The 9,895-nt window shown below is 44.4% G+C and overlaps 1 protein-coding gene across 1 annotated transcript in view; it reads right to left on the bottom strand.

The window, feature by feature from the left end:
* PLCB4 (phospholipase C beta 4) overlaps nt 1-7,706 on the bottom strand; it is a gene marked incomplete in the record, with an annotated part of 314,962 nt that extends 307,256 nt beyond the window's left edge. The window contains 1 exon segment of the mRNA XM_034764107.1: nt 7,625-7,706.
* Nucleotides 7,707-9,895: the final 2,189 nt, after the last annotated feature.

The following is a 9,895-nucleotide window of genomic DNA, read 5'->3' as shown; positions in this document are numbered from 1 at the left end:
ATACCGGCCGGGCACTTCCTCTCCCGCGGCTGCTGTGCTCCTCCCCTGACTTCTTCGGCTCTGTTTAAAGCTGGGCTGCCCGAAGCCGGTAGCGCTCGGGCAGCTCAGCACTTGCAGAGCCAAGGAGTTCAGGGAGCACAGCAGCCGCCGGAGCGCGGGAGGGGAAGTGCCCGGCCGGGGGCGCAGGGTCCAGAGGCAAGGGGGCTGCCCGAAGCCCGAGCACTACCGGCTTCATGGTTTGCCGGGCAGCCTCCAGACCCTGCGCCCCCGGCTGGGCACTTCCCCTCCTGGGCTCCAGCTGTTCTGGGGAAGCGCCGGCCGGGGGCGCAGGGTCTGGGGGCCGCTGGGCAAATCGTGAAGCCGGTAGCACTCGGGCAGCCCTTTTCGCATGGCTGGGAGGGAGGAGGGAGAATGCAGGCGCTCAGGGGAAGGGGCGGAGTTGGGGCGGGGCTGGGGGTGGGAAAGGGGCATGCCCAGGGCCCCGTGGAGTGTCCTCTTTTTTTATTTTTTAAATATGGTAACCCTAAGCAGTATCCAGGACCAAGAGAGCGTAAAGGGGGCTGGAGTTCCTGTGGGTAAAGGCCCAGGACAACAGCATTCAGTCCAGCTCAGAAAATTTGCCCCTTTTACGATGAACTGGAACAAACCCTCAAGACTCCCCCCTTTTCCCTGCCTGAGGCACCTGCAGACAACACAGCGGTGCCATGCATTGCACTAGTGAGAGACAGGGAGGATACAGCAGAGAAAACCAGTGGGATGAGGAGCCGGACTCAGAGATGCCAGACATATTGCCAGCTTCCCTGGATCTCGAGACAGAAGCTGAGCTCAGCTGCAGGTGGAGAAATCAGGAGATGAGTGGCCCCTCTATAGCAAGAACGCGGGGTTTTATTGTAAAATGCATTGGCAGGAGCTGATTTTGCTGCTTTAGAGCCGTGGGAAGAGCTTCCTGGGTTCTTATAGCCGCCAGCATGAGTGAGGAAGTGTCCACCTCTGCCCCAGCTCCACCAGTCCCTTCCCTCTTCCGCCTCACCACCACAAAACGCAACTGCCAAGGCTCCTCACTAGCTGCCCCCTTTGGATCCCTATTATTCTTCAGTATCACATTCCCCTCCCCACCCAAAAAAGTACCCATCATTTTCATCTTCAGGGCGGAAGCGCACCAGTCAACAGGGCTGACCTCACCATATGAACAGACTCAAAATGGGGAGGAGTGGGGGGAAGGTTTCCAAGAGTTACATAACACCTGCAACATAAACACCTATGGGAGATCTTTACTGCAAGAAATTACAGACTGAGCACTAAGGCCAAAATATTTACTTCAGCCGGCATGTATCAGCTCATATGCCAAGCTGCAGCACCTAATTTGCAGGGCTCTGATATACCTGCTATCAAATTTCATCCTTTCTGTCTTGTCATTTAACGCATGAAAAACATTCCTAGGCATACTTTCCTAGCCAAGTGATGCACAAGTAACACAGGCCATGAAATAGGCTGAAATAATTACACTGACTGTTTCTTGCTGCTCTCAGACAGGTCTCTACATCCACCAGAGAGGCCAATTAAGCTTAGCCCTCAGCACCAATCCTCTAGAGTTCTATCTGACATAAAAGCTCTCATCCAGCAGTCCTCCTATTGCCTTTCAATCAACTTTTGGGGCAACGTACCTTTCCCTCCACCATCAGAGAGGATCACACAGCCTCTCCTTTCATGGATCTGATCCCCCACTATCCTTGGTGCAAACAGCTCTACTGCAAATTTATGGCTTTTTCCCCCTACGCTCTCAAAAAACAGCTTTTCTTTCCTGGATAGGACCCTCCACAGAGGTTTTTAAGGGTCCAGTTATAGTGAGTACCTCATGGTCCCTCTTCCTTCCTTCCATTATGGCATTCATCTTCAATTCTTATAAGTGTTGTGAGTAAATTGTAATAATATGTCCTTACCATCTCTGGTCTAAAAGAAAAAATGACTCGCAGAAGGCACTGGAATTCTAAACAGGAACTAAAATTGTTACTTTTATTGTACTTCATGTATTTCAAGGGATGGATAGGCTATTGCTATGATTGGAAACGCTTTCATTTCTTGTTTTTCATTTTGGTGACCACTCCACCATACAGATGTCCTGAAGCAGACATGGGGGCAGGAACCAGAGCGTGGAAAAACTTCCTGAACTAAGCAAAAGAAGAGGAGGGAAAACCTGTCCCTGGATATATGTTCAGAGTCACTCTTCATATCTCTGCACAGGTGCAAAATTCAAGATGGAGAAAAAAAAGAGGCTTGAGAGACGGGGCATATTCAAGCAGGCAAGGGGTAAGCACACTGGACTATCTCCAGAAAAAGACAAACAGGAATGGGAAACCAACAAGGAGCTTTTTTAGTGAATGCCTAAGGGAAAATGCCACCCGGACTCTCTTCATTCATCCCAGCCTCTCCTGCCCAGAATTCCATCATTGGGCTGCCCCTTACTCTCCTTCTTCACAACCATTCCAGTGTTTATACCACTGTGGAAAAGAGAATTGGAACACAAATGAGAGGCTTTATATATATGTAAAGCAAACCCCTGCTTTACCAATAATTTGCATACATTTTGGTGAGGAAATACTTGGAGGAAGGAACTGATGAGGAATGAGTATTTAAGAGCAGACTATTTGATATTCAAATTGTGCATAGGCTTCCTTTTCCAGAAATGTATTTATTAAACACACACACACACATACACTAGATGTCAGGCTGACCGCAGTGCTTATGCAGGTTAATGATGAATACAAAGCAGTTGGTCCAGTAAAGGATACTACTTCACCCACCTTGTCTCACTAATACATACAGTAAAGAGAAAGAGCATGTGTGTGTGTGCATATAAATATATTCTGATAGACACATGCATGTATGTATACTCAGACACACATATATACATAACAACAACAAGAGTATAATCCCACCACCAAATGGTCAGAAAAAATTATTTCATATCAGCCTCTGGTCTATCAATACACCAACTAACAGGGAACTATGCAGCTTCCACAAGGGTCATCAGTCTGCACAGGGAGCAGATTTCCTTCTCGTGGTCTGGTGCTGCAACTCTGAGGGTTAGCTCAGCATAGAAGTATGCTGCACATAAAGGCTTCTTCAGGGGTTGGGGCTGGGTGCAGGACTACTGCAGCAAAAATTCCATCAGACACTGATTTCAGTCTTGGGCTCTCTATAAGAAGACGACCGAAGGGCAGATCACCCGCCACCATCTTGCCTCAGGTGCCTAGCAACTGTTTTTCTAAAGCTCCAGAAGACACTGTTCTTGCTGGGCAAAGAGTGAGACCTGGCCTCCATTTTGAGAAAACACAAAAGAAATGGCACCAAACTATCCTAGTTTAGGGGTTTGTACTGCCACTCACCACTGTAGTAGCTCTACATCTTCCATATCAAATAAATTAGGAAATATGATGCCCACCTTTGCTGATGGCTATGATGGAATCTCTTGTGCTTCTTCCTTTTTGGGTTATTAAAAAACACCCTGCTTTGGGTAGGTCTCTTTTTTTGGAAGGGGTAAAAGGAAGCGTTAGGAAAGGGGAGCAGTTGATGCTGTGAATGCTGTTCTGGTTATGGAGTCAAAGATTTATCAGAAAGGACGGTTTCCCAGCATTTCCCAAAGAAAGTCAAATTCTGGATTCCTCTCATCTCCTCGAAGTTTTTCGATAGATAGATGCCCTCAACTGAAATTATTTTATCCCCGCTCTCCTGCACACTTCACTCTAGGCTTTGCAATCGGCATTGTTCCAGAGGAACACAGCCGTCTCTGTGGCTTGTAGACGGTGATGGGGGTCTCTGACATAGCTGGGACATGATCCATCAATTGTTCCAAGATTAGGAACAAAGACCTAGAATGGCAGTGGATAAAGGACTGGAAGCCAGTGCAGGGACAGAAGCACTGGCTTGATGTGCTCATGGCAGCATAAGCCATGGAGAAGGCAGACAGCCACATCTTGTGCCAGATGAAACCCGTGCACTGTTTTCTCACACACACACACACACACACACAGTTTCGGATGCAAATTACAGTTATCCAGCCTGAAGGTGTCAAAAGCCTGGATCCCTGGGGCTACATCCTTATCCACAAGGAAGGGGTGGAGTTTCCTAGCAAGCTGGACATGAAGGTGGCATTTTTGGTTTTTGATGCTACCTGCTCATCCAAATTCAGTAATGAGTCAAAGAGGACCCAAGACTTTCCACCACTTTGAATGAGGGCTGTAAGCCTTCAAACGAAAGAAAGGGTCAGAGAACTGGCTAGCTCTTCAAAGGGTTCCCCCCGCCAACCAGCATGACTCTGATCTTGCCTACATTGAATTTGAGCCAGCTGCTCTTCATCCAGGAGCTGATCTTTTGTAGGTATTATAACATCTTACTAGTGCCAGTGGCTGCAATAGTGGAGAATGAGATATACAGCCAGCTGTCATCAACAGACAGTTGGCAGCAGAGCCCATCACCTCTCACTCGCTGCAAGTGGTCACAGTGGTCCAATCCACCCTTTAATCTGAGGGTGGAACTGAGCCTTTACTATTGATTAGCCCAATCAGAAATGCTGTTTTGTGCAATTTTTGATAATGGTTACTACTAACAATCAACCAGTTTGAAGCATCCTGTAATTTTATGACTTAGGAAATTTGATTTCTACCACATTTTCCAACAATTCCCAGAATACTTTAGGAGAGATGCTTAAAAAATATGGAGGAAGTCATAGTCTTCCTAAAACAAATGAAGTACTGTTTTTCTTAGATAGGCACTCATTCATAAGATGGTTGGCTTCATCTTTAGCATAGCATTCACTTCAGTTTCAACAGCAAAACATTTACACTAAAATTATCAGAATTAGTTATTCTGCAAATGACGACCGAGAATGGGATATAATTCAGAAGGTAAAACCACAAATGAAAATGAATCATAAAGCTACAAGATTACAAAAAAGTCAAGCCAACGCACAGGACATATTGAAACAAAGTGAATAATCATGAGAATGTTGGGAATTATACCTATAAGAGTTAGAAATATAGGGTATTTAAATCTGATTTTAAAATAAAGTCATCACTTCCTACAAAAGCAGTACCAAATATTTAAGGTACATTAAACAAGAAACTGTTCTAATATTTCTGTTATAAGTATAATGCAAATGGATTTGACAGACTCATAGTAGAGCTCTAATTGCAAGACATTACTGGAACAAATGGCCAAAATCAGCAACAGAAGTCAGCAGTGTACATCAGGTCAAAAGAACTGGTCATTTATTTAAAGAAGATGGAAGCATAAGGGTACAGCTAGTGACTGGATTTTGGGTGGTATATAACAATGAGATACACAGCAGATAGATTTGTATTTCCTGCATTTGTAAGGGAAGCCAGGATGGAATTTACCCTTTCTTCTGTCTTTATCTCTTTTCCCTCTAGGTGCTTTCCTCTCTGTTCACAAAAATATAATACACACACACACACACACACACACACACACAGAGAGAGAGAGAGAGAGCTTACAGAATACATTATGCATTTTATTTTTAAATTCACTGCATAAAAAATTCTGTTTTAGAACAAAGCTCTTGTGTGTGGGCGTACACCTATAAAATAAAAGGCATTGTTACTCCACCAGATAGAAATCCATACCCAGTGATCAAATCAGGCCTTAAAATTCTGTTTTGACAGCTACTTGAAGAGTTATATTTTCACCAGAGGTTTGACTTTTAGATGAATACCGGGTGTTTAGTGATATCATCAAAAGAAGACTCAAACCTGATATTTGCAAGCAGAGTAATATTAGCAGTTGTAAAAAAGTTTCCATGTCTGAAATGCGTAATATTTTATACTTCCCGATCATTTTGTTCCTTCCTAGAATTAGAGGCCATACTAAAATCTCATTGTAGATGGCAATTAATCTTACCTGTGACATACTATTTTGGAATTTATTTTAATTACATTATTAAATTATCACTAACAGAAAGGAATGAGTCTGTTTCCAATTAATATTTATAAACTGCCTCTGTATGATACAAAAATGCACAGCCGTATATAATAGTAACCCTTCTGTTGTATAAGGGCCTAGTTAGGTACCTGTGACCTGGAAGAAAACTGTGAATACAATAAATGTTATACTTTTAGAAGTTAATTTACAGAAAACCTCTTCAAATAAATAATATTCCTTGTCTCGGTAAACACTTAATACACTAGTCAAGTAAGCTTACATAATATGATTGTCTATTTGTAATGACACCATTCATTCTATTCTTTTGTATAATTAGGGTCTGTTTTATTTTTCTGTATAATTGACAATAACTCAGATCCTTAACCATAAATTCTATAATTTTACACTTTCAAAGGGAAGTTCAGAGAGTACTAAGCAACATTATACTATTAAGCAAACATACTGCACACATTATTTACAAAAACAAAGTCTGTAAATCATTTATCATATCCTCTGCTGATTGTTTTAAAGTTGTACACACACACACACACACACATCTCTGCATGCAGCATAAACCTACCTCTGAGAGAAAGATTTTTTTTCCAGCTATTTTCCAGAATTACTCTCTTTGGAAAAATATCACCTGAAATATCCATTAATCTCCTCTGTTCTTACTGTATACCCGCATAGCATCATTTTTAGAAGAACCATATTTGTATTTTACTTTCAGAGATAAAACGATGACTAAGGTTGGATAACAATAATTGACAAGGAGAAACAGGATTAAGTAACAGGTGTCTGACTGTACATAATTCAAAGTCAAATACGTATAGCATTGCTGGCAAAATGGCAACCTTAGTCAACATCTTGGTTTAAAAGTTATATTATAAAAATATTATGTTGATACATTTATGTAAATTAGACTGGACTTTTTTTTTTTTTTTTTTTTACACACAGAGCTAATGCATGCATAGACACATATATTCACACACGTATTCTATTTGATAATAGTAGTGCTCTCTCTCTGTATTAAAGAATATAAAAAACCTTCAAAGGGTAGGCTCCCATTGTTCAAAACTAAGTTACTCTTCGCTAAAAGAGACACATTGGTCACACACCACACTGCATTGACACAATCCGGATACCCATGAAAAACTACAGTGATCCGCTCAGCTGGCAATAAAGATGAGAAGACGAATGTAATTTAAAACAAACAAACAAAACTTGTCTTGTGTGCAGCAAGTGGAAGGATCCGTTCAAGCTGCGAGTTTGGGCTTGCAAAGATGCCCTCCTCCTACCTACTCTGTCTGGACAGCCAGAACCCCAAGGTTATTGCCAGTGGGAAAGGACCAGAACTCATGTCAGTATCACTGAAGGAAGGGCTTTCTCCATTGCAACAAGCCTGAAAGAGCAAAATATAAAGAAACAATCATGCCCCCCCCCTTCTACAATCACACGCATTCACTCAGTCCCTAGCCTAGACGCGGCGGTGGAGGGACAACGTGCGAGGCAGGGACCGAAGCGGGGAAAGGCGAACGAGTGCTCCCGTCTGCCTGGCGATCGCTGCGACGGGCAGCCGCAGAGGTGCCGAGAGAGAGGGGCCGGCAACCAACGCAGCACCCCGCCGTGCGGGGCAGCCGGTGCAAAGCCCCGCTCAGCGCCGCACACCGGAGCCTACTTCCCCTACCTGTCCCCTTTGCCTTTCAGCTCCCGCTCCGGAGCGCCCGGGCTGCGCGTGTGTCTATGTGTGGCGCTCACCAGGAAACGCATCTAATGTTTGCACCGCATCCTCCTCCCCCCCCATTCCCTTTGCCCATGCACGGAGCTCCCCGAGCAAGCCCCACTCACAGCAGAAACCCCCCCGTCGCCTTACATCAGCTGCAGCCGGGAGGATTCCGGAGGGGAGGAGGGCAGCAGCCCCGGCCAGCCCGCCCCCTGTGCACAGGATGTGCTGGGGCTGAGCCGAGAAAGGGGGCGGGCGGGTGGCTTCCGCGCTCCGTGGCTCCTTGTTTGCACCCACTCCCCCCCGCCCTTCCCCGTCTTGCTCCAGGCAGGCGCGAGACACCAGGTCCCGGGGGAGGGTGCGCGCGCGAGGCTGGAGCTCGGCACTGGACTGGCGGCGGTGGCGGTGGCGCGTCCCTCCCCGGGGCTGGTTCCTCCCCCCTCTCCTCGGCGGGCGGCGCGTGCACACGCAGGGAACGCGGCCGGCCGGCGGGCCCGGGGCTCGGGTCAGTCCCCGCAGAGTGGGGGTGCAGGGCCCCCGCGCCGAGCCCGGCTCGCTCCTGGGAGGCCTCCCCCCGCTGCACCGGCCGAGCCGGCGCATGACCAGTGCAAGTGCAGGAATAGTGGGTCTGTGTGTGCACGGGCAAAGCGTGAGTGCACGGACGTGACAGCAGGTGTGCATGGGCTGCATCACAACGTGTGTTACTCTAGGCAGCTGCACCGTGCAACACTCCCTGCATGTGTCTATGTGAGGGCATGAGCACAGTGACGTGTGTACTGTACTTCTGTGCATGTGTAGAGACAGTATACGTGCGTGTGTACAACACAGGGTGTTGACGGAGCATTCATGCGTGGTTCCACGTGAACAGAACATGAGTGTGTGGGGCTATTTTCCTGGGCTTCAGAGGTTTGGAAGGATTAGATTTGTATCTGTAAACACTGATTTCCACTGTATGTACTCACACTGATGAAAAATATTTGCATTGATAATCCAAATGTACTGATCAGCAAAGTAAGGAACAGCTGGTTGAGGCATTATTCGAGTTTGATTAAAGGATATTTGCTTTGTGTATTGTGACATGTGATGCTGACAACTTTAAGCTTTAATGTTTTTAATCTCAACATTGTAATTAAATAATTGTTGGGTGACTGCTTGTTGCACCCCCCACCAATTTCCCACAACTGAACATTTAAATTGATAAATAAAAAATGCTTATAATATATTTTTTGTAACTGAGCATTAAAGTCAATAAACATTGAAAAAATAACTATAAACATTGATATCTGTCACCCCTAAATGTTTATTTTATCAGGCATATATATATATATGTTGGCTGTGCACATGTAAATATTTTTTGTGTATCCATGTGCATGTGTTTACTATAGAGGTAGTTTTGTGTAGTATATATGAGAGAGGACTTTGACTCAGTAGTTTGCTAGTCAGGTGTTCGAGGTTACACATGTCTTTTATTCTGTCTGCCACCCAAATACATGTAAACTCTCTCATCACAGCCCATTGATTTTTGCCTTTTAGGTAGACTATTGTTACATAATATATATTTGAGTTCAGCTAGCTGAAATTCAGTATACAGTATTTGAGTTCAAACAGTGCTGTTGAAAGATATAATAAGGCCCCTAATTCATAAAACAAAAATATACAACTACAAAGGAAAAAGAAGCATTTGATTTAGTGTTTGGGTTCTTCTGGAGCCTGACAAATTGAAAGCAAATAGTTTTGCCAACCCACTGTATACTACCGCCTATATTACAGGAAATGGTATTTATTAATGCCTGAATTCAAATTGAGAATGAGCAAAAGTTTTGAGATGACATTTTCATGCCTGGAAAAATAACATTCACAAACTCTACTACTATAATATTGAAAGATTAATCACTATGTTCTGACACTGTCATAAAGTGGGCCATGAACTTTGTGATACTGTCCAACTTTGATTTTTTTTTTTATTGTGCACCAAGTTACAATACTATTTTAAATGAACTGCAGCACAATTTGCTCCTCCATGCTTGGGCCTGTCGTAAGCACAGACTGTCAACAGTGTGGAATTCTTTCTGTATCTCATTTAGCTACCTGTAGTATTTATAGTGTTATTATCTGACTGCAAACTACAGTGATTAAGATTTGCATAGAGTTGCCCATACTGGAGTCCATAATATATCCTTCACTTCCCTGCGTAGAGCAGCTGCTTTTCATATTCTCAACTTTTTCTGTCTTGTA

The sequence above is a fragment of the Trachemys scripta genome, chromosome 3 (assembly GCF_013100865.1).
Source record: "Trachemys scripta elegans isolate TJP31775 chromosome 3, CAS_Tse_1.0, whole genome shotgun sequence".
Classification (NCBI taxonomy): domain Eukaryota; kingdom Metazoa; phylum Chordata; order Testudines; family Emydidae; genus Trachemys; species Trachemys scripta.
Note: the sequence above shows the minus strand (reverse complement) of the source record. Positions and strands in the feature narration are given on the sequence as shown.